Raw genomic sequence first — 24,978 nt, 5'->3', positions numbered from 1 at the left:
TTTCCATTGCTAAATGGGCAAGGCTGACTCTCAGCAAATATAACCCTTTGAAGAGCTACATGGACTTGAAGCAGCTTCTTGCTGGTCCCACAAGAGCCCTCCCCAGCTGCAGACAGAGAAGGAGAAGTCATCAGAGCTGCCCTGACCAAGAGCATAAGAAAGTGCCACAGTCATGATGAGTTGGCAAGTTTACAGTGAGTATGGGGAAAGGAAGCACTTTACCAGAGCTCTGAAAGAGCTCCCTAAATAAAAGGTTTCTGATGAGAGCTGATAAAAGCCAGGTGCTCAACTGGAGGCAAGACAGACCTGAAGAAGCCTCAGCGTGGTGAGACCTCAGGTAAGTAACATATATTCAAAGGACAGGTAAGCATACTTTATGAGTCAGTGAGGTTATATACATCTCCTTGAAGGTAAACACCTGATTTAAATGTGCCAAAGCAGTATGAACCTTCCAAAACCAAACAGTGAAATTAAATGCAGCCTTTCATTCTCTATAAGCAAGTCACCTCATATAGCTCCTTTGAAGAAGATGCAAATTTTTCCTTGAACAGTATATAAATTATTATACATTATATACATATGCACACACACAAATATATGTACATAAAAGCCGCAACAAATGTTTACAAGTTTCTCTAGTAAAATGAGCTGATGTATATCCACAATGAACAGACACAGGCCTAGTAGTATTCCCATATTAACAGAACCTGTAGAGACAGACACTACACTGTCACTGCCACAGACATTTTGATATTCTCAGATTTACAACAAATGCTAGTCTTCCTCTCCTCCCCCACCTTCCTACTGCCAAAAAAAACACTGATTTTCTGATGTTAACAAATGGTATTCCTGGAAATAACAACAGAAGCACATTAATAAGTTAACCCATAACAACTTATTGTTCATACAGTGCCTTCAATCTGATTGCTATTACACATGAATAAGCAGCTATTAGAGCATTTACTGGACTTTGAACTGCACTTTTTAGAGGTAAAATCCAAAAGAAACCCATTATTTTTTTTCAACTGAAACCCACACTACCCAGCTACATCAACATTAATTCTAGAAGCACAGTCAATCAATACAGACTGTGTACTGCCAAAAATATGCAAAGGTGCCTTGACCAGTCCCCACCTTCCATACCCTCCCCAATAGTCAGGAGACAATCTCAAAAAACTGTTCTGCTTCTGAAGATAAATAGCATATGAAGTGTTGCTGACATGCATGAACTGAAGTCCCTGTTTAGACAGGTATATTAAGATTTTGGATTTTTTTTTTTAAATTACAGATTTCTTAACTTGGAAAGGGCAATCCAGAGATAAAGCTGTTTGACTAGCTAAGACATATGGACAACAAATGGAGTAATCTTATCAACGGAATGAAAAGAAGATACTTATTTGTTGAGGAACATTTTCAAGAAAATAAAAGTATGGCTTATTTTAAGGTACTTCTCTCAAAGGCAGGTAAGCTCAGTCACACTGTATAGCACAGATACAAAGCATCTTTCACCTCTTCTGTTTGCACCCATTCACTGGAAGCAATCTTATCTTTGGCACGCCAGAATCCATGAAATGATAAATTCCGTGGACAAACCTTTACTTTGCATCTGTCCAGAATTTCTGAAGATGAGTACTTAATGCAGCTTTGGAGGATAAGGTAACATAAGGCTAAAGTCAATCCCGTCAGCAACCATGGGAGAGTCTCTGGAATAACAGAGGTAAGAAGGGCAGGATGCTAAAAGCTGTGCAGCAGCAACTGTGGGTAGAGAGAGGACTAAGAAAGACTATGTGAAAGGAACAGCTCTGCAGACACCAAGGTCAGTAGAGAAGGGCAGGACATGCTCCAGGCACTGGAGCCAACATTCCCCTGCAGCCTGTGGTGCAGCCCAAGGTGAGGCAGCAGTGCCTCTGCAGCTCATGGGGTCCACAGGGATGCAGAGATCCACTTGCAGCCCATGGAGGACAGCACACTGGAGCAAGTGGATGCCTTAAGAAGGCTGTATCCCTGTGGGAAGCTCTCACTGGAACAAGCTCTTGGCAGTGACCTCTGGACCTTTGGAAAGGGTCCTAGCCCATGCTAGAGCAAGTTTGCTGGTAGGACTTGTGATGCCATGAGGGGCTCACACTGGAGCAGGCTGTCCCTGAAGGACTGGTCCCCATGGGAAAGGAGCCTTGCTGGTGCAGTACAGGGATCTGCACTGGTGCAGTCTGTGAAGAGCCATAGCTTGTGGGAAGGCCCCATGTTGGAGAACTTCATGGAGAGCTGTGTTCCATAGCAGGGACCCCACACTGGAAAGAGGGGAAAAGTGTGGGGTGTCCTTCCTCTGAGGAGGAAGGATCAGCAGATGCAATGTGTAATGAACTGACCATAACCCGCATCACCCATCCATCAGCATTGCTCTGCAGAGGAGTTAGAGAACTTGGGAGTAAAGTTAAGCCGGAGAAGAAAGGATGGCTGGGAGGAAGGTATGTTAAAATTCAGGGTTTTTTTCTCATTATCTTACTCTTATTGACTGGTAATAAATTAGGCTAATTTATCTAAGTCTAGTCTGTTTTGTCTGTGATGGTAATGGCTGAGTGATCTGTCTCTATCCTCTTGACCCCCGAGCCTGTTGTTATGTTTTCTCTCTCCTACCCAGCTGAGGAGAGAAGGGACAGAGAGGCTTTGGTGGGCACCTGGTATCCAGCCAGGGTCAATCCACCACAAGTATGCAAAACAGCATGTTTTATATGGGAACCTCTAAATTGCTTTAACTGCTAACTCTCACTTTGTTAATTAGCAACATTATAGCAGCACTGACAAGTTCTTATATATTGCATGTAGGCACTATAAAAAAAACCCACTGCTGGTTAACAGAGTTACCACACCAAGCAAGCCAAACTCTCAGCAAGTCACAGTCCCAGTATTTCAACCTGCTCTAACCATCCTGTCAGTAGTAAGAACTGCCAGACAAGCTGAGCTAGCTAGGAATTTCCCAATCAAATGAGTTTTGTTGGGGTTTGGTTGAAGCTACTTCAGCAAAACCAAAACATTTCTCGAACACCAGCTAAGCAAGGGTTCCCCAAAAGCTGACTGAACTCCCTGTCAGCCAGTTATCGTTTCCAAAAAAAGCCCACACATCACAGCACAAGTTGGGATAAGCAAAGTTCAGCTTAACAAAGCAGGAAGTTACCATGGCTTGTGCAGACACAGAGGAACTGACCACAGCATTTATTGTCAAGTAAAGCACTGTATCAGTCACGCCTTTCCTTCATTTATTCTAAAGCCTCACCAAGTAAAGGCAGAGGTGACTCCTGAATACCTAGTCCTTTACAAAGCGTTTGACTGTATTTTCATGAAGCCATGCACCAAGTTATCATCTTCATTCATAATGAGCAGTTCTGGCAGTCACTCATACAAATTTCTTACTGTAGACAAAAGCACAGCCAGAGCTGTGAATGCCACAAATTCACATCTCCAATTTAGCCACACACCAAAACAAGAAGGGCTGGCTCTGCAGGCAGCAGACGTGAGCTGTGACTGGATTCTGTGGTTAACAGAGCTCTGTCACTGGCATCCACAGAACCAAGGACTTTGGCTTAAGAGATCTGGATTTATAGTTACTTAATGTTTGGACTCTCCAATAATGGAGAAAAAAAAAAAGAACCACATATGAGACACAATTTACACAGGATGAGATTCAGTTCCATTGGTTGTCTTCCTTAAACACACTATTTACTTCCCAATAATATTGACACACAGAGTTTTTCCAAGACCTGAACTTCATCTATCACTATTTTTCCAGGGATTCTGCTCATTAACTGGGATCACAGTCTAGCCACCTTGCTCACAATCAGAGCACAGCAAACAGGGAATACTTTGGTTCTTTTTAAATTGCCTGAACTGTGCAGTTGGAGGAAAAAATACAAGAACTCTTTCACCACTTTATCTCCACACAGACCCTGCTTTTGGACAGGGCACAAATTACTGCCTTGATCCTCCCTTCTAGCAGAATACACATTCCATCCTAGTGCCCTCAGAGAACATTTGTTCCTTTGCTACCAAAAACAAAGGTTTCCATGATTCTTCCAACCTGTTCCAACTGTCCTCAACTCCAAAGAGGGAACAGAAAATGGAAGTTATCAATGGCAAAGAAAAACCACCCGCTCTAATCATGAACCTTAATTCAACAGAGTTGATTATTTTAAGGCACAAATTTACATACTTATACAGACAGTGACAAGATGTACCTACAGGCAATTAGAGAATTACCCTTTTCTGACATAGGTCTGATGTTCACAATGGCTAAAATTTCTCCAGAATTGCTCTTCCAGGACTGAGTCAGCTTGAATATGCAGGCCCCATTCAGACAAGCACATAAGTGCTACTGAATTCCCCAAAACAGATATTTTGAGACACTTTTCAGTGAAAAATGAACTTCAGCAAATTCTCAAGAGTCTTTTTGAACTTTTTCAGAAGTTCAAAAAAGAAGTTTCAGAAGTGTGCATGATTCTAATGAAAATTTCACATTTCCATGTACAATGAAACATTTTTAATCAAGAATACTCTGTTCTTAAGATCTTACAAGAGGACTTTGTTCTGATAATTCCTTTTTCAGTTTACATTCAAAAGTAAGTAAAAAAAGTAGTATGATTTGGGGTTGTGGTGGGTCTGACTGGGATGGAGTTAACTTTCTTCACAGCAGCCCATATGGTGCTGTGTTTTGGCTCTGTGGCTACAACACTGCTGACAACACACCAGTGTTTTGCCTATTGCTGGGCTATGCTTGCACAGTGTCAAGGCCACCTCTGTTTCCCACTACACCCCCACAGCCAGGCTGAGGGTGGGCAAGAGCCTGGGATGGGACACAGCTTTTTCATGTGATGTATCCTCAAGTTCAGAAATAAAAACCGGGATAAAGGAAGAAAAGGATATTTTTGTTTCCAAGCAAGTTTTTTTGGCTGTTATTTGGAGACTGGTTGGGTATCAGTCTTCCATCACCTGGTGTGCCATCTCCCTTGCTCTGCTTGTTTTTCACCCCCTGAACCCACTTTTTCTTCACCTATTAAATTGTTTTTTAACTCAGCTCAAGAGCTGTCTTTGTTCTCCCTATTTTCTCCTCCATCCCCCTGTGGAGAGCTGCTGCAGGGAGTGAGGAGTTGTGTGGGTGCTTGGCTGCTGGCCAGGGTGAACCCACCACAGCGAGTCAAATTGAAAACCCATCCCATCCCAGACTGGTGTACTCTCTTCTCAGATTCTGAGCCACAACTTGCCCCAGTATTCAGTGTCTACAAAAACTCTATTCCTCTAGATACTTGTAGGGCACTTTACCTCCAAATACCTGAGCTGATTATAATCCTCATCCCCACTCTACAGTCTGAGGAAGCACTTGTTATTCTCATTCTGCTGAGGGGTAAAGAAATGGAGGGAACTACATGAAAAGATTTTCAGAGTTGATTAAAATTTTTGGCTTCATTTGCAGAAAGAACATTTACACACACCCATCTTTTAGTAGCAATCTGAAGGCTTCTCAGAGCTGAAAAACAATCCCTTTGCAAGTTTTAAGAATTTCACTGACCTCCTTACTACCGCCCCTCCAAGTACAGTTTTCACAAATATGGATGTTCACTAGCAAGCCAGCAAATTTCCTTATTCTCAGGGCCACAAGGCATTGTTCTGGTGTGGAAGACCAAAATGCAGCTGAAAAACCAGCATCTTTCACAGAAATCACTGCTTCTGAGAAAACCCTGTGCTGTATAACACTGCTGACAAGGGTGGAGATGCTTCCAAGATATCTCGCTCTCTAGGCAGCCCATCTGTTTCTGACAGCTCAACTTCTGGTCAGCAACTGACCCGATGAGTCACTCTGCTTGTACTATACAGAGCTCAGAGCCAGACAAGCAATATTTCATCATGTACTTGGCCACACTTGCGATCAGCAGATGTGCAAGAACTACTCTGGGCACGTATCTTTTTCTTCTTTCCTCTGAGGAAGTCACACTGCTCACCACTACCGAGTTTAGCAGGCTGAACTATTAACTACCAGACTGATTCTATGCAGCCACTCCCTGTGAGCTTTCCACTACCAAAAGCTTTGAAAGTTTGCCATGTGGCAATTCTGTGTAAAAAGTCTGAAGAAGAAAGGAAATCCTTAAGAAACAGCATAACTGCCCCCACCAAAGAAACAGGGTGTGTGAAGTGAATAATGTGCAAATTAAATGAGTTCTCCTTCATCCTATTTATTATAATAGTATTTCAGAAACTTGAATACATGATCGTATTTATCACTGTGACACCCATGCTTAAGTGCAGGAGTATTGTTAGCGCATTTTACAGATTTAAAATTGAGGAATTAAGTGATTCAGCGATGATTTCTCAGGAAGCCATTCATAGGGGACACAATCCAGGCGTCTAAGCTGCAAGGAAACTGGAGAACCTTATGGACATTTGAAAAAAATAGCTATCTCCATTAGAATTACATAGAAGGATGAGATCATATTAGCCCACTTGTTAGACTCAGGCTTGGAACAGACTTAGCTTATGATTTTTAACATGCTAGACAGAGAGAAACTGCCTCCTTTAGACAAAATGGCAAAAGGAATTATTTGGTATGTTCAGACAAATAATTTCTTCAAAACAAGTGACAAAAACCATGGGGTTTAGACCACCTCTAAAATTAGGCATTTGCAGAGACTCCATTTCTCAGTTTTGTAGTCTATATGTGTATTCTTTTTTTTTTAATTACTACAAAGCTGCCCCTTCCCACTACCCTCTGAATATCACTTTGGATTATAATTGGTGTGATACAACTTCAGCAGAACTTTCAGTTGCAAACCATGCTACATCTTCACAGTGGTTCAAACATTTACAGAAGATGGTGAGGAGAAGTGGTAGGACCATATAGCATAAGCTGGTCAACTTACTGACACAAGAGAAAGAAGACAAAAGGCAAGAAATGTATATGGAATGGTGAATGATAGACTCTGGAAAAAACTGCCCCAACCCTGGGAGTGTTCAGGGCCAGGCTGGATGGGGCTCTCAGCAACCTGGTCTAGTGTAAGGTGTCCCTGGTCATGGCAAGAGGCTTGGAACAAGACAATCCTTAAGATCTCTTCCAATCCGAGCCACTTGAAGATTTCCATATGATTCAGGTTCCAAGATGTTCAAATAGACTGCACTGCTGTGGTGAAAGAGCCCCCAAAGTTCCTGGCCTCTTGTTCCTCCACTGATAGACCTGTAAGTAAAGAACCTTCCTATCTGAATGATCAGCAAAGAGAGATAAAAAGTATCTTACCACTGCAAATGACTCCAGTTTCTGTTCCTATTTTTCTATCTTCTCCAATAGACTGTATCTCCCCCAAAAATAGCTGGAAGTCAAAAAAACAAACAAACAAGTGCTTAATTAATTTTTTCTTGATTTGCTTTACTGTCTTCTCACAGGAGACTTTTGTGAAGAAAACATCCCTCAATCCTTTACTACTGTGCCCAACACATGGGGGTGCCCTTACCTGTTTTACAGGGCTTATCTTTCCTAATGGCCTATCTTCACTGCCATAAAAGCTCAGGCAATCACCTAAGGCTCGCTGTTAGTCCCATTTCTGATCACACATACAATCCAGTCCTGAAACAAACCCATTTTTAAAGCACATACTTTAAGCTCAAATTAGTCAGCACATGGGCTGTGCAGAAAGATAAACTTAAGCAACAAAAACTACTTTATCATTAATGCAAGAGAGCTGTAGGTGCAAGTTACAGTAATGCAGCATGTACTAATCAAAAACCCCTCTGAGCAGCACTAGTGAAGTTTCACTGTGGTCATTCTCCAGAAACAACATTATCATCTCAAGAATACTAACTCAGATGAAACAAAGGGAAACCCAAAGAGTGACACCAGCACTTTGTTCGCAATACAAGGCCTTTGCTGATTTGCATATAAATTTCAGAGGAATTGTCCCCAAAGTTAAAGACACACAACCACATGGAAAACTGAGTGCCTGTTATACCCATACACGGATGAATGGAAACTGATCTCCAAATTTCATTAGTGCAGGGAAGTAGTTAAGTTTTCTATTCTTTTGTGAAGTTGTGAGGACAAGGCAGTCATGGTCTATGGTTTACCATGCATGCCAGATAGAAATTATTCCTCTTTGGCAACTATTAAGTGAGTTGCACACTGGTCCTTGTTTGCTTTGCAATAGGATCTGTTTAGCAGTCCCTCAGCTAATGCTAAGAGAATATTGCAGCATTTCTGAACATCCTGACTGCTGAAATCAGCCTCTACTAAGCCACTATGACTGCATTGTCTTTACAAATTTTCCCTTCTGTATTAGAAAATACTCACTCTATGTACAGACTAGAAGTGTGTGACTGCTGTCATATTTTATTCATTTTATCCTTATTGAAACTACATATTTTGCCAAGGCCAAAATGAATTTTAGACTGTAAAAGTCTTGTCAGCATCACAGGTTTTAGTTTAAAACAAGGCAGAAAGCTTTTAATTGTTTCTGCATCCAAAACAGCCAGATGTTCCCTGAAGCACTTCACCTGGCAAAGGTTCCTACAACAAAGACTCTCACAGCTTATGTCCCAAAGTCCATTACAATCTAAACACACATTTCTGCATGGCTTGCTGAGTCACAGTTATGTTCAAAATCAAAGGAATGAATAGAGCAATTTAAAATGTGATGCTTCAGTGAAGAAATACAAGTACTCACACATGTCAGTGTTAAAGAGCACTTCTGGGTGTTGGGATCTACACAACAGGCACAGATCCATGAGATAAATAGAAGGGCTGGAAACCTGGTGAGGGAAGCATACCCAATTCCTTGCCTTTGGGCAGGATACCCCAGCCAAGCACTGGGAAGGAGGCTTATGTGATGGCCCTACCAGGAGTTTTTCCTTTGGGGCAAGCAAGGGGAAGATTTGGCCGTTTTCCTCAAAGGGACACAAGGAAGGGCTAAGAACTCATCCCTTTTGTCCAGTGAGCACCCAAATCAAAACAGAGAAGACAGCAACATTCCTAATAACTACTGCATTTCTTACACCAACATACAGACATTTAACTGCTTCCAGCACTGCCTGTAGTCTGCAGGAAGTATTTTTAGGATTTAAACACAGCAGATCAGATCATGGACATTACTGCACTGAGGCACCCTAGTGATTCTTCTTTTTTCCTGCATCACACCACCTGCTAAACCCTAGTTTTGATCTTCTTCAGCCAAGGCTACAGAGGAGAATCATCTCCAACTTCACTGGAAAACTAAAACCTGAAAAAGTAAAATGGGAAGAGCTTTATAACTTAAAAAAAATATTTTTTCCTCCTGCTTAATGAGTTCTTTTGATAATTTTTGTCCTTTGGAATTTCACAAGATTTGAAGAAGAAAGTGATAGATAATGTCAGAATCCCATTTATTGATGTGGTCAAGAAATACAGTCACTGGTTTGAAATTATTCAAGCTAGAATTATAATTATTGCCCCTTGAGAGCTATTATTAAAAATTATTCTAAAAGACAAAAGAACGTAAGCAAAAAGTTGAAGTCCAAAGTTCTTGTTTTGCATCACCATCAAGTAACAAAGCAGACAGCCAACTGTACACTATATGTAAAATTATAAACCCTCCCCATTTTACTGGGTGCAGTAAAGATTTGTTCTTTGTAAGCAATACTGCATCTATCAAATTTGACCAAATTAGATGTGTTACCTTGAAAAAAATTAATTAACTCTACAGGACATCTTTCCATAGTTTGATCACCTTCCTAAATCACCACTTTGTCTTTACTCAATGGTCCATGACATGTTATCAAACAGTACGCAGGAAAAAATGACTCAAGGGCGGAGAAAGGAAATCAAGAGTAAAGGTACAACAGTAAAAAGGAAACTTACTCCACTTATGTATCATCACAGAAAATACTGTTGTTTAACATGCAAATATTCAAGGTAATTTCCCAGGATAATGAAAGGTCAATTCTTGAAGTGATTTTTATTCCCAAACAACAAAAAGACCCTGAAATGGGAAGGCATGCTGTCACTACTTTGCAGGCCTTAGAATACAGACTGAAAAACAGTGGCCCATATTCCTCTATGGCAGAGCCATGGCCAATGAAGGCCATATGCATGGAGATGACATAATATCCCCTCACAGAACCTTTAACACATTGTCCTCCACTGCAGGGTATGAAGAGGAAAAAGCAGAGCTTTAGAAATCACATCAACTGCACATGCACCAGAGCTCTGTAACAAACAACTGCACCAAAACCAACATAAGACCAAATACCTGCCAGGAATCTGTGCTCATCACAGTGCTAACAGCCCAGCAGAACATACAAATAAACAAAGCATTTTAATCCCTACCCATCTTGAGCTGTGACTTTTTCGACAGTTCCCTAATCCTAGTATTAATGTGATATGTGACAACAGAAGAACCAGACACAAAGTTAAAATCTATTTATTTTCTATAGAACAGCTATTCATTGTGACATGGCGCTTCATGAACCTAAAGAGCAAAATCAAAGCATAACATGAGCTATGTAACACTACAGATTGGAGTTCTCATTGTACAGGAATCTTTACTCTTCAGAAGAGTAAAACAAGGCCTTTGATCCCTTTTCTTCTGATGTCTAACCCTGACTGCAGCCTTAACCTAGGCATTTCACAACACACACATCACACAGAAGAACTCAAAAACTCTAACACTGCACTTTTCTAATTCCACTGAAACCCCATGAGCCTTCTAGACCCCAACAACAAACATAACCTGCAATCCCTTCATTCCCAAGTAAATACCCTATACAAATAGGACCGGCACACCTGTGCAAAATACTGTGCTAAATATATCCCATATTATATATAGTAGCACTGCAATTAACTGGAAGTTGTCTGTTAAGAATAGTTTGTTTGGCTTCCGATTTGGCTTGGTTTTTTTGATTATTTTAAAAAAAATATTAAAAGCTAGGTTTATAGAGGAATTGGAGGCACAGTGTGCTGAGATGAATGCTGATAACAAAGGAAACATTGGACTACAGATAAGCCAGCTTTCATTTCAGGGTATTTCTTTGGTGATGGAACATATAGGTAAGAAGAAAATCAGCACAAGGCAGGGGATCCTCTGAATGTTGATATGAATGACTGCAAAGGCTATTTACAGCTTGCTGGTCCACACATAAAAAAGTGAGATTTTGTTGATGATTATGGCCCTTGGGGATTTTTGGCCCTTTTCTGGGTTTTGATTTGGGCCTAGCTAGGGAGTCACATTTTCCTAACTGCCAATGCAGCTGTTTAGCACATGGAAAACAAACCTTTCACAGTCAGACCTTAAGACATCCACTCTCAACCTTATGCCCAACAGAGATTGTAAATTCTGATGTAGTCAAAGTAAATCAGAGTTTCTCCTTGTCTGTCACTGCTACACTTCAATGACAGTAAGATCCTGTCAGTATCAGTCAATTAGTAACAACAACTTCCAAAGCTGAAATCTGCCTGCCTTTAACCCAAGATGCTCCATTTTGTGCACTGCAGTTTCTAACCCTGGCCAGGGCATGCAGTGCAAAGCACACTCAGCAGGATCCAGCCTTCAGAGGACAGTTTGTATCCACATTTACAATGTGCGCCTCTTACTGCAACAAGAGAGGTGTATGACTGTAAAGCAGCATAGGGCTTTCTGTCTAAAACTATCCTCATCTGGTATTTGCCAGAGATTGCATAGCAAAAGAATCTGTTGGCATTAGGATTGGGAAACAACCAAATAAAAGCTTCAGGACCAAACCACCTCTCATCCTATACCAGATTTCTGTTCAGTGACACAAGTCAGACAATGATATCACAGTTGGGTAAATGATCGGATTCATGTTCAACTGTCTGTAAGCACCTTTATTCTCTCTCCTACCAGTGATCTCTCATTATTTCAGTCTCTTACTCCTCCTAATGTAACATCAGTCAACAATTTACTCCCAAATTATTACGGGCCTAATCCAATTCCTCCTGACAGTACTGGAGCCAGAATAGATCTGTAACACAGACATAGATGAGCCAGATGATACTAGAATTTCAACATCACACCACTGAACACCTGGTATCTCACCAGATGAGAAATCTCTCCACTGTTAGAAGAACTGGGCCCACTGGAAGCCCAAAATGGTTAGAGGACTGAATTGCAGGCCCCACTTAAACATGAGTTCTCAGACAATGAACACAGGGCAACACAAGTTCTCCTTTCTACAAGAATTGATGTCTACTTCATATACATACCACTCTTCTGATAGATGGGGATAGTTTTTTCCACAGCTGGGGAAAAAAAAAAGCTGTGTTTCACTTGGATATGTTTGTCGTCTCTCAATCTCTGACTCACAGATAGCTCTATTAATTTTAGTTTTCTCCATTCTGAAAAACTAAGAGGGTTTCTGTAACCAACTGTACCATAATGAGGTACACTGTCTGTGACCCTAGCAGTCTTATGGAAAGCTCTCTTCACTAAAAAACTCATCCACAATTTCCCAAAAATGCCTTATTTTGGGAGTTAACTTCATGAAAAACAACTTAAACTGATTTGTTACACAGCAATAGAATGACTGTCGTAAAAGTTATCTATCTCAGCCTGGAAGTGATTAAAAAAAAGGTACCTTTCATTCTGCAGAACTCTTTAGTGGAACAGGGATAGCAAGAGAACAGCTACTCAAGACATATATGCTATAATCAGTTCTCAGAGTGTCTGTGGACTTGGTCAAGATCAGCTAACTGAAATTAAGATGAGAATTTTCCCTGTAACACACGAGCCCGCACACCAAAATTATTCCCCTTAAGGGCAGGTGAGGACTTCTGAAGCTACATTTGGAAATATTAAAAAATGGACATGACATCTTTAGCCAAACTGTTATGATAGTTCACTATCATCATTACTAAAGAAAATACTCCCTAACATATTCCAAGCAAAGATTTTCCCGCTCTGCCCTGTCCTAAGGATGCACATAAAGTCTACCTGAAAAGGTATCCCAGCCAGAGCTCCCAAGACTGGCTGATGACACAAGCCATAATTTGTGAAGATTCCAGCTTCTGAACTAGACAAGTTTGTGCTGAATCCCAGCAGTTGTTCAATACAAAACGTATTTAAAAGAGAAAGCCTTTGGGAGTAGCCAAGTGGAATACTTGAGGAAAAAAAACGACCATTAAAGAAGCTGTAGAGGATTTACAATTCTGTTTTGTTTGGAGCTGTACAGTAGTCTAGCCCATAAATAGAAACCAGGTGGATTTTCTTTCACATTTGCTTAACTTTCTTTATTTGAGAGTTGTGGGAATTATGGTAACCAAGCAACACCACAAACCTGGAAAGCCCTAGTTAAGACAATTGCTGATATTGTGATGAACCAGGATGTGTTCTGTGCCTAGAGGAGCTATGAGATCTCCATTTCTATTTACTCCAGGGTCCACAAGATTCTAAAGAGAGTGAGGAAAATATTCTGTACAATCTGTGGATTCTCCAAGCCTCAGTGTGAAAACTGCCTCCCAATGAAATGAATTTTGCTACCACTTGGGAATCCACTGTGAGTTTTACTTGCCACTTTTGGAAGCTCGATCTGTCAGCAGAGCTTCCCCTTACCAAGGCTTGGGAAGTCAAAAATACTGGGTCTCAGACTACATCGCTGTTAAGAAATTAAAAATTACATCCATGGATTTATTAGAAGTATCACTGTGGACCCACATAAATTTGAGTATGATAATTTACACAGAACACAACCTTGTAACTAAAGATTGATGATAAAAAAGTATAACTAAATTAAAAAAAAAATTCCACAATGTTATTTTCTGGACAGAAAAGCACATCAGAACAATCAAGCATTTTACAGCTTCTGCAATGAACTACAGCTGAAATAACTCATTTTCCATACAAGTGCAATCAGCACTATTTTCAAACTGGCACATCCTCCATGTAATCAGTCTTCAGCCTCCCAACAGAAGGAGACAAGCTTCTGAAGGAAGCAATACTTCTTACTTGCCACACTTAAGCAAAATCAGTTGTGCCCTCACTCTGTCAGATGGTTTTTATTCAGCATTTTATAAAACAGTTTTTTAAACCGTTCCAAAACAAAAGTAGACATTTTCTTAATAACAAGGTCAATCTATGTATTTTTGTACAATCATTTCAAGACATAATCATTCTGAGAAAGAAAAGCATGCAAATTACACTTTTAAAAAAAAGTTAAAATTATTTGCTTATTCAAATAAGCAGAGGCAGAGAAAATATGTCTGAGTGCATATGCTTTAAAGTGAATGAGGGGTTATTTTAGGAGACAACGGGTGACTACTGCACACAACCAATGTGTGGTGGATCCATCAAGGCTGTGGATACTGAGTTTATGCTGCCATCCAGCAGACAGCACCTTGGTCTCACAGGAAAGACGGTGAGATCAGTACCAAAAGCAAGGCAGCTCAGCTGTAGCAGATATGTGCTTAAGACACACAGTATGCAGCTATTGGGAGTCACAGAGTACATTAAAAAGCTCAACCCTGCAAACAGGTTTCAACTTTTCCTCATACTGACATCTAGCTTATATTAGGTTTCATTGTGCAGTACCCAATATCAATGGTCACAATAAATAAGTATTAAAATCACCAAGAAGCCCTCAAGTAGAGACCACATCTAAAGATGTCCCCTGAAAGTTACATTTGGACACAGACAAAAGGGGGCATCAGGGAACTTGGTCTACTGCCACCATGGCTGGGCTTTTGAAAAAACATCACATCACAACTGTGAAAAGCGGAACTGTTTGTCAACACGACATCATGTGCTGAGTGTGCCTTTGCAACAGTGTAAGTGGGTGAGATTCAAAGAATACAGTACCTCCTGGGAATCTTTACCAGGAAGTAGCCCAGCAGAGCGACAGAGTACACTCTGCATCACCCATTGGAAGAGGTACTGCATCCTGCTCAGAAAGAAAGCACTGTGCCAGGGCCCAGCATGGCAGCAGCAATGGATCCTCAAGTACAATTCCACTTCACTACATTGTTGTTGCCTTGATGTGTGGACAGGAGGAGGATTAAGAACTCCCAGACTACCATCACCTAAGCAGTTTCACACTTTTTCCTGACAGTCCTACATGAGCCGAACACAATCACAAAGAATATTTGTAGAGCAGAGATTAGACATGTAAAACTCCAATCCTTATCCACCTGGAATGGAGAAATACTCTTGTCTTGTGCATTCAGATTCTAAGAGTGGGATCATAATGAACAAAAATGAAGGATGAAATCAATTCACAAATGTAAATGTAACTCTAGCCTCTTTTGAAGCTTTAATAGGAAGGAGGAGCAAGATTACCCAGGGAATCTTGGTCAGACTCAGCCATGAGTGTAAATGAGATCTCATTCCCATGTGGTATTTCACATCACAAAGGAAAACACAGAGCTCACACAGCCCTGATACAGAAGGTTCAATGAAAAAGGAATTTGTTCATCAATGCAGCCTTTTCATGGGAATGACATACAAATAACAAAATAACACCCAAAGTTTTTAAGCAAATTTCTCACACTGGAACTTAGACTGTTTCACTGATAATTTAAATTATTTTGGCCTGGGTTTCAGCTGAAATGCTTGCGTCAGTATTTTAGTTATGAAGCAATCTGGGTAAAAGAAAGCAAAAATACAGTGTGGTTTTATATTCTGCTCGTTAAGTTTGGATAAAAGCAAGTAGGTGCTGGTGCAAATCTGGAATGCCTTCAGGGAACTCAGATAAAGCCTTTGTTAAAGCAAAGTGGAGTCTGCCTCACTTTATTGGCATAGCATCTTCTATAAGGATCATTTATTCTGAATTCATGTCTGCATTTACTTTCCTAGGAACAAATATGAATTTACTGCTGACACTGAGCCTCAGCAACTGATCTATGACTTGGCACCTCTGCACCAAGTGCCTTTGAGATACCAAGAGTAAAGTTTATTCCAGTAATAACCACTCACCCACAAGCAATGATCTGAATATTTTATGGTCCACTAAAAAAAGGAGCATTCCATTTAATGACAAAGTTGCACAGAAAACATTACAACCACGGGGCTAAGCTGCCATCTCCAGCCCAACCTCTGCTTTGTGAATTATCAGCCTTCTGTTTGTTTTAGCTTTGCAAAGTAAATCAGTATAGTACACTGATGTTATTTATTGTTCCATTTTATTTCCCAAGATATTTGTTGCTTCAGTAGAAGACAGGAGTGGCACACAGTAACTACAACCTATCTTTCTTGGTTCCAAGGTCTCCTAGCTTTCACAGATGGACATGCATGGTGGGGGCTCTGCTCAACATCATCCATAAATCCAGTCCTCGGTATGAACAACTGAAGCTTTCACTTGTAAGCAAATCCCTCAACATCCACAGCTGCAGATTTCAAACACACACACTGCCTGACCACCTCATGTTCACCTTGATCACCAGTATATTAAATACTAAAATTTTCTCAGCTGCCTCAGGGCATAAGTAGACTTCTAATGAACTACCAAAGTCAATGAACTTGAGAAGCCAGACGAGCAATTCCTGGTATATGTTCAGGAATACAGCACACTGTAAAAGCTGAGGATTAAAAGCAGAATTTTCAAATTTGAAAATAAGAGCCGATTATTTCTTTTCACAGAGTCACAGATTGGGTAAGGTTGGATGGGACAACAGTAGGTCATCTGGACCAACCTCCCTGCTCCCTGCTGATGGCAGGGTCATCCCAGAGCACATTGTGCAGGATTGCATCCAGACAGTTCCTGAATATCCCCAGAAATATTGAATACTTCTCTGGGAAACCTGTTCCAGTGCACAGTCACTCCCACAGTGAAGTTCCTCCTTATATTAAAGTGGAAGTTTCTGTGGTTGTGTTGTTGGTTGTTTTTTGGACGTAGGGGGTGTTAAACTGTAATCCATGAACAGATATTTCTACCTTTGTAGTAACACAGACAGTTAATGATGCATGGCCTGTCTCTTAAGGAGTCCATCTGCTGTATTTTCTATTTCAATTAACAGCAGATTCTTTCCCAAAGCTCTGTGATCAGTACTGGAAACTGAAAATGTCCCAAAATGTAGCACACCAGAGTCCCTGAGGTCCTTTCCAGAAAAAAATCCCAAATAAGGAAAAGGCAAAGCCTTTTATGGACTGTGGTACCAAATTTGTTTAAAAAGAAAATCCAATGAAACCAGCACATTCAGCAACAGCCCTTGCAAAGCAGCCCAGCTGACAGCTGGCAGCAGCTCCAGAGGTTCCCCATGTCAGCCAGAGGCCTGGAGAAGGAATGCATCTCTGCAGAAGCCTCGCTCCCATACACGTGGGGAAGCACCCTCAGCACATCCTGACCTTACACACTGACATTTCAAAATGAGTTGTCCTTGCCCAGGTCTTTTGGCACTGCAGAAAAACAGCCCATGCTATCACATGTTTGACCATTTCCCTCTATTGAACCACTTCTGCAGAGCTGGGCTCTGACTTCACAGCCAGCTCAGTGAGGATGCACAGCCTGGTAGGTCAAGTTCAGCCCAGAATAAGTACCATACCATGGTACAAAATGTCTTTTTGTCATCAGCAACAGCAATCCTGAGGTTTTTCTTTTTTAATTCATAAAAACATCTAGTACAAGGCTAAGCAGCTCTCTAGATGGAAGAAGATATTATTCACTTAAAATAGTGAACAGTAGTTTAAAGGTGTGCAGTTCAGGTTAACCAATTACATTGCTGCATTCTTTTAATATGAGGCAACAATGATAACAACTAACCCTTTTTTGCAGTTTAGTAGACCTTGCAACTACAAGATGATCCCTCTTTCATTAAAGAAGTCCCTTGTTACAGCTTAAGAAACCATGTTTTGCTTTTTTAGCAATTCTCACTAAAATGCTTTAGAAGACACCAACATTCACTCACAGGTTGATGTTTAGAGGACCTGACTGCATTCAGTGTTTCTGGAAATCCAACACTGGGACAGCACCTAAAAATTTCTAACATTTCCTCGTCTGTAAGGTAATGTACAAAATAATCCCGGTTGTATACAGGTTAACTTCAGAGAGAGGAACAGGCGTTAAAATGCCAATGTGTCAAACTCATTCCAGAAGCAAAGAAAACACAAACCCATCATTCTTTGTTAAGAGATCACAGAATGGGTTGGGTTGGAAGGGACCACAGTGGGTCATCTGCTCCAACCTCCCTGCTCAAGCAGGGCCACCCTAGAGCATGTGGCACTGCACAGGATTAGGTCTGGACAGTTCTTGAACATCTCCAGTGAAAGAGACTCTGTGCCCTCTCTGGGCAACCTGTTCCAGTGCTTAGTCACTGCACAGTAAAGAAATTCTTCCTCCTGTTCACATGGAACTTCCAAACCCTCAACTTCTGCCCATTGCCTCCTGTCCTATTGCTCAGCACAACCAAGAAGAGCCTGTTCCATCCTCTTAGGACTCTCCCTTTAGATATTTATACACATTAATGACGTCCCCTTTCAGTCACGTCTTCATTGCAATCCTTGTTGTACTCATGGTAGTGCAGTTGATGAATTTACACACATAACCATCCCTTGCCAGATTATGCAACAGTAGAGTGACTTCCCAGACTGCCAAATCATGGAATCCCAGAATGGTTTAGGTTGGAAGGGACCTTAAAGATCACATAGCTCCAACTCCCAAGCCACAGGCAGGAATGTCAATCACTAGATGAGGTAGCCTAGAGCCTCACCCAAACTGGCCTTGAACACCTCCAGGGACGGTATCCACATTCAAACAGCTTTCCTTGTTCAGAACTTCCTTAGTTCTGTAGGTTTACTCTCTTTACTACAATTTTTTACTACAAAATAAAAGTACAACACTTCTTATTATAGAGTACCCTTCATCCTTAAAGACCCTGTGGACTCTGAACCTTCTCAAAGAACAGTCAGAAGTTTCAGGACTGAGCACTCAGTGGAACAAACAGCAGCACACTGCTGCAGCCTGCTCCACAGCTGGCTCTCATGTCATATTCTTGGCTAAGGACATAGAACCAAACTCCTACTCACGTCAAAGTTCTGCAAAACTGCCAATACAGTAGAGGTCTGACAGGACCTAAGTTTAAAACATCTCTTCCCCAGAAACTCAGCTACAGGGGATGTAGACTGCACCTGTTTCAGACATGTGAGGGGCTTGCATTTTTCACAACAGTAAAAATTTGTGTGGCTACCAGCCATGTGGTGATGCAGACCCAATAACACACAATTTGGATCATCTTGTATCAAAAAGCCCAGTCTTCCTTGCCACCAGGGCTTCTTCCAACCACCACCTTCTGCTCTCTTCACAAGCCCACAGGCACTTTTCTTACATAGCAGCTGCTTTAGTTCATCTGTACTTGCCTCATACTTCAGATCTCTTCAGGGCACCTCCTGCCGCACCTGCACTAGAGCTCTGTGCACCTGACAGCACACATCTGATATTTTGACTCCTTTCTCATGCTCTTTCCTTACATTTCAGACCTGGCTGCCTTTCTGCTGGCCAGATGAATTATCCAGTCTGTTTTGGCTTCCACTCTGTTTGTATACAACTTAATTTGGTTATTGTAGAGGAAAAAACCTTCAAGAATTTTAACGAGCAGTAGGTTTCCTTCTTCTATCGTAGTAATAAAGTGCATGCAGCACATGGGAGACCTCAGTAGCTGTGGGAACAGATGATGAAGCTTCTTTACACCTTAAAGCTGTGCAGTCTATCCCCACACCATCCCTTATCCAATGTACCCAGCGCAAGGACCACAAGCTCCAATTCTAACACCAAAGCACAACATCATGACAGCACCTTCACAAACCAGCCAATTCAAAACAATTTCTAGCCAAAACAAAATTATTAATGGAAAACAGGAACACAAAAAAGGCAACATTTCATTTAGACCTTGCCCTAAAGGTCACTAAATCAAATTCTACACAGGCTAGTATTACTGCATAAAATAGTTATTCCCTCAGTGACACAGAAATAAGTCCCATAGTGATGACATTTTGGGACTTGTAGGTTTTCCACTGCTACCACAAACCACAGCTTCTCAACACATTCTGAGAAGTGCCACCACACCCAAATTGCATGTGCAATGGTTTTCTTGCATTTAATTTTACACAGAGAACCATACACAGCACTGTAATTTAGATACTAAAAGGGAATAACTCAAGTGTAGTGCAGAAGAGGAAGCCACAAACTGGATGTGTGTTGGACAGTACATACTCAAAGCAGGTTTTATATTACTAAGTAATTTAGTCTAAAACAACCATTTGAGTATGTGATTGAGCTTCAAGCCGTCCAGAGACCAAATACTCTTTATTGGCAGTTGTACCTAACGAATAAGAAAGTTTCAAGTCTTGATCTGCCACTATGAACCACTCTTCTGCAGCAATGAAAGCCAGGTGCAACAGTCAGCATTCAGGCAGACACTCCAGGTTTGAACCTTCAGGGCAAGTACTGCACACATGTCTAATAAAATTAGCCAAGATCCTGAAGAGCTATCCTGATTTGGAAATGTCTCACAGCACCAACAATATCTTTTGGTGGTGTTCCAGGTAAGACTCAGTCAATCACCATAAACTCTTGCACGGGTTTTACACAAGGTTGGGCGAACAAACACCACTCCACCTACCCCAAATGCAAAGTGCTTATTTTGAAATGCTGCCAGGCAGGTTGGCTTTACCAGCACAGAAAGATAACTCCGTGAGACTGAGCACAATAGTGGCAGCAGCTTCCCGAATGCCAACTTGAAACACACCCACAACCTTCAAGGAGAGTCACCTTCCAAGAAATCATGCTCACAGCTCCCTTGGCTATGCATAGCACAAACAGATAACATTGCTCAACTCCACCCAAGACATAAAACAGCAGCAACCCTCTCAAAAATGCAGTTCATGGTAACACCAGGCTTAAGTCACCACTTTAAAAAAAACCAAAAAAACCCAACCAGACTTTCAGTCAAAGGAAATCAAATAAAACTGTACCAGTTCACACAGGACAAAATCTGTCCCCAGCTCTGAGTAGCACCACACTGGTATTCACAAACAGGTGAGGCTTCTTTGCCATTTGAACTCACCTTTCCAACACTTGGGAGATTAGATTCGTCAGTAATTTAAATACTGGACACAGTACACTGCCATAGGCTTTTTTTTCAGCCAGCAAACCACTCGAGAGAGTACTGAAAGGCCTATTATGAAGGCCAATCACTATCCTTTTCTTGAATGACCACATGAAAATCAGTGACTGTTCCACAGTGGTTTGAAAGGGCCTTTTGTCTGAAGGAAAGGACATGGAGTCACAAAGTATTGCAGATTCATTTGTAACTCATGGCTTTTGAAGAAACTGCAGAACTTCAGTTAAAAGTAAACCAAGAAAAGAACAAGCTTTGAAAATGTTATGCCACAATCCTTTCCTACTATGTACATACAGAGCATATTGTCAGCCTCTTTTGTATTATAAAAAGATGGGCTGGCACTCTATATTATTGTTGTTTTACAAGAGAAGCTTAAAACACTTGCAGAGTTTTGACTTTATTCCCAAACACTAATTAGGGTCTGCAGCACTATTGTATAAACAGAAAATCATCAGGAGCTTTTTCTGGTACAACATCTAGTAAAAGTGTAATTGTACTGGGATATTAAGTGAATCCATTGTCACTGATGCTTAATAGTCACTTTAGTAATTGAGCAAATTTGGCATCACCCAAAAAGTATAAGATGGCCAATTCAAGAAAAAGACTTCTTTTATACTGAGAAACCAGTATTATACTCTAATTTTGAAGTCTGTTTCTGAAGTCACTCACAAAAAAAAAAGTTAATTACAACTGCCAAAAACTTCCCAGAAGAAAAAAATGTTTTACTTCTCCATCTACCCTGATGACACTTCAGTTTCCCAGATTTTACATGCAAAGGCGCACACACATTCAAAATGGGACTTGCACACATGATTTCATTAGTTTCTGAACAAGCTTCAGATGGACAAACCTCCAGCAGGAATAACAGTGGAAGATAAAAACCTAAAACAGATTTCTTCTAACCCACACCCAGAACAAGGGAATTACTGCGCTTCCATTCAGAAACAAGAGTTAGAGCTGACAGACTTGTCCTCTTCCTAGTATGTTCCACCCACATACCATGAAACTAAACAGTCAAAAAGTGTCGGTTTTCACTCCCAACTCCTTGCCACATCCAAAAAATGTATATTTCTTGTGCTCCCACAATGGCACCGAAATGAAACAATGTATTTTGTACACACCATTGATCAAGGTGCCAGTTACATTTAGCTCTTCTGACCACCTTATCAAATTACATCAGATGAGGAGCTGCTCCTTGGCATGTTACAAGACTGCACAAGGGCCAAAATTTTTGTCCTAAGAAGCAGCCACAATGCCACTCCCATATATACATCGGAAGTAAAAGTCCTGCCATGATAAATACACCCCCAAGGTAACTACACACACCCCCTCATCTCATGCTCTCCAAAACAAGAGCTTACTGTTCTGAGGACTGTAAAGAGACTCTTGCCAATGCAAAGTAGAAGCTAAACAATGCCACATATCTTGAAGCTCAAGGTGCTCATGAACCCACAGGGCATAGAGATGTGACGTGCAAAGCCCCCTGTTAATCTCAGCAAAGTGCAGGATCCAAATTCTTTGATTTAATAATAATATGGAGCACTGCTTTAAAACAACTTTTAACAGGAGAAGGTGCCCAGTCTAAAATAAAGGTGCTTCACTACTGTTTCTTTTTACACTAGAGGAAGAAAACTGAGAAAGCTGGTGAAGCATCTGAGGAAGGAAGGCAAGAGGAACAGAGAAACTGAAGCATTAGAACAGTGCAGAAAAACAGAGAGAGTAACACCAGACAGGAACTGTAATTCTCAAGAGTAACGTGGACAATAAAATCCTTGATATTAGCTACAAATCAACTACAATTAACAGTTACCTGTTATTTTTACTCCCTAGATCTTCGTGCGAAGTCTCACTTTGGTGTTCTGCTCCAAGTCATTACACAGCTTTACTTTTATCCTCCAGTGCACAATGAAAAGTGGAGTTTGACCTTTCCTTTAGATTTGTAAAGCACCACAGCAGATTGTTTTGAGAACATGACTGAGGTGGGGTTCTTATGTATTCTGCATGACTAACATTGCTAACACTGTCTAAAGACATCTGAGAGGTGGCCTCTGAAAACTCACCAGGAAACACAGTCCCTTAGAATGCCAACAGAAGCCCTATGTGTGGGTGAAAAGGTACACAAACATAACAGTTTGCAGGGATTAATACCAAATACGGGCTGTCTACAATTGCTGACAGGCACAGGTTTGGTGCTTCCATGATTGCTAGAGAAAAACTTGAAGAAAATATAAAACACATTGTAGGCCACTGGAAACTTTGTACTTTCTCTTAAAAACAGGCCTGAATTAATTTCAGCTCCAGACAAGCATTTCCTTAAGATTAGGGAAACAGCAGGAAGGTGTCCTGACATAGCCTTGTTTCCGTTTCTTTGAGCAAGAAGGACTAGATAAGAATAACTGATCCACATTCAGAATCAAACCTCTCAACACAGAAAGATGCTTGTGTTCAATTCTTAGGCTCATTACTGTATGTCAGCCAACACAATAATTCTCAAGCACATTTCTTCTCAGGCATCTGCCTCAGCCTAAGGACTGTGGAAACAGACCCTTCACTTAAGGATTACCCTGAGGACATTTTGAAGGGTACTTAGTTTAATTCATCTTAATCATAGCATTTTTTTATGCAGTAAATTTCCTGGAATTGTGACCTTACCTCCTTACACAGTTATACAGCACCTGACACAGTACAAGCCTTATCTTGATTAGCGTCTCATTACATTTAACAGATCCTGCTGTTCTCAAAGGGCCAAACTCCTTCCACTTCCCTAGCACAATTAGTGGGAGAGCACTCAGAGCCTAGCAGCAGTGTTCAGCTCCAGCAGTTTGTGATGGCGCCTCACTAAATTAATCAACCTGTTCTGACCTGGAAATCATTCTGCATTTGCACGGTTTGACTGCATTCACAGAAACAATTGTGGCAAGGGCGCAGTGTCCCACTCACAGCAGCTTAAAGCCTCTAGTTAGTGGCATTCAACAGGTTGCCATCCAGGATTTCTTTCATGGACAGTACAAATACATTTCTAGTTAACCTGATATTCTACATGCAGCAGCCTTTTCCACTTTTTGTGTAGAAAGTTTTTAGTTTACCTCCCTGAATAACCATATTTTGGAAAATACTTTATAACTGCATCAAGAGCCCAAAAAACCAGATGAAAATTGCCTCTTGCATATGCTGGTCATTCAAATTTAAAGGTTAAAAAATAAAATTCCCACAGAAGATCATTAGCTGCCTTGAAGCACATTTTCAAGCTGAAACCAACCAAATCAATCCAGTGGAATGTGACCTGGAATGAAGCAGATGGATTTGTCTGTGGTGCCTCTTAGTTCTCCTAAAGAAAACAAATCTGGTAGTATAAGTGATTCACATCTCCAAGTGATGAGGCTGAGGGTGGGGAAGGAGCTTACACTATTAATTTACAGCTCAACAAAGGAGGCATTGCATTCTGATAGAGAACAGAAGAGTACTGCCAGCTGCCACTGCTTATCAACGAATTCCATACCTACTAATTTTTTTAATGCATAGTAAAAAAAGACAACAAAGACCTAAAAAACCCTAAACCAAACACAAAACCAGTAACAACCCCCGCCCCCTCCCATCATCATCTTGGCGGTCTTTTACCTTGGCAGAGATAAAAAAGAACGCCAAACGGCTGGTTTTTATGCCGAAACAGCAGCCGAGGCACGGCAAGCTCCGTGCCTACCCTGCGGTGTGGCAGCGCCGGCAGCAGCGTTCTCAGCCGTGCCAGAGCCCCCGGCGGCGGTTCGGGACCGAACGCTCCGCTGGCTCAGCGCGCCGGGCACGGGCGGCTGCGCTCGGCGACACCCGGCTCCCCGGGCGCGCAGTTAATCATTTATGGCCGAGGCTGTTACCGAATAGCCTTGAACAGCCCAGCCCAGCCCAGCCCAGCCCAGCCCCGC

General features: G+C 41.3%; 1 protein-coding gene and 1 long non-coding RNA gene across 8 annotated transcripts in view; one reads left to right on the top strand and one right to left on the bottom strand.

Moving 5' to 3' along the window:
- SPATS2L (spermatogenesis associated serine rich 2 like) overlaps positions 1–24,978 on the bottom strand; it is a 139,966-nt gene that overhangs the window by 51,165 nt on the left and 63,823 nt on the right. For both annotated transcript variants that reach the window (XM_015634361.3, XM_033516073.1), the window contains one exon: positions 7,274–7,346. The gene's annotated coding sequence lies outside the window, so the exon portion shown is untranslated. The remainder of the gene's footprint in view (positions 1–7,273; positions 7,347–24,978) is intronic.
- Positions 128–16,812, top strand: LOC117244704. 6 transcript variants are annotated; one of them, XR_004498265.1, is made up of 5 exons: positions 128–337; positions 1,289–1,463; positions 1,562–1,717; positions 16,211–16,307; positions 16,587–16,812. It is a non-coding gene; the product is annotated as an uncharacterized LOC117244704 (long non-coding RNA). The 6 variants fall into 6 exon arrangements; XR_004498262.1 differs by lacking the exon at positions 16,587–16,812 and having other exon boundaries at positions 129–337; positions 16,211–16,578; XR_004498266.1 differs by lacking the exon at positions 16,211–16,307 and having other exon boundaries at positions 130–337.

This window comes from Parus major, chromosome 7 (genome assembly GCF_001522545.3).
Source record: "Parus major isolate Abel chromosome 7, Parus_major1.1, whole genome shotgun sequence".
NCBI lineage: Eukaryota > Metazoa > Chordata > Aves > Passeriformes > Paridae > Parus > Parus major.
Note: the sequence above shows the minus strand (reverse complement) of the source record. Positions and strands in the feature narration are given on the sequence as shown.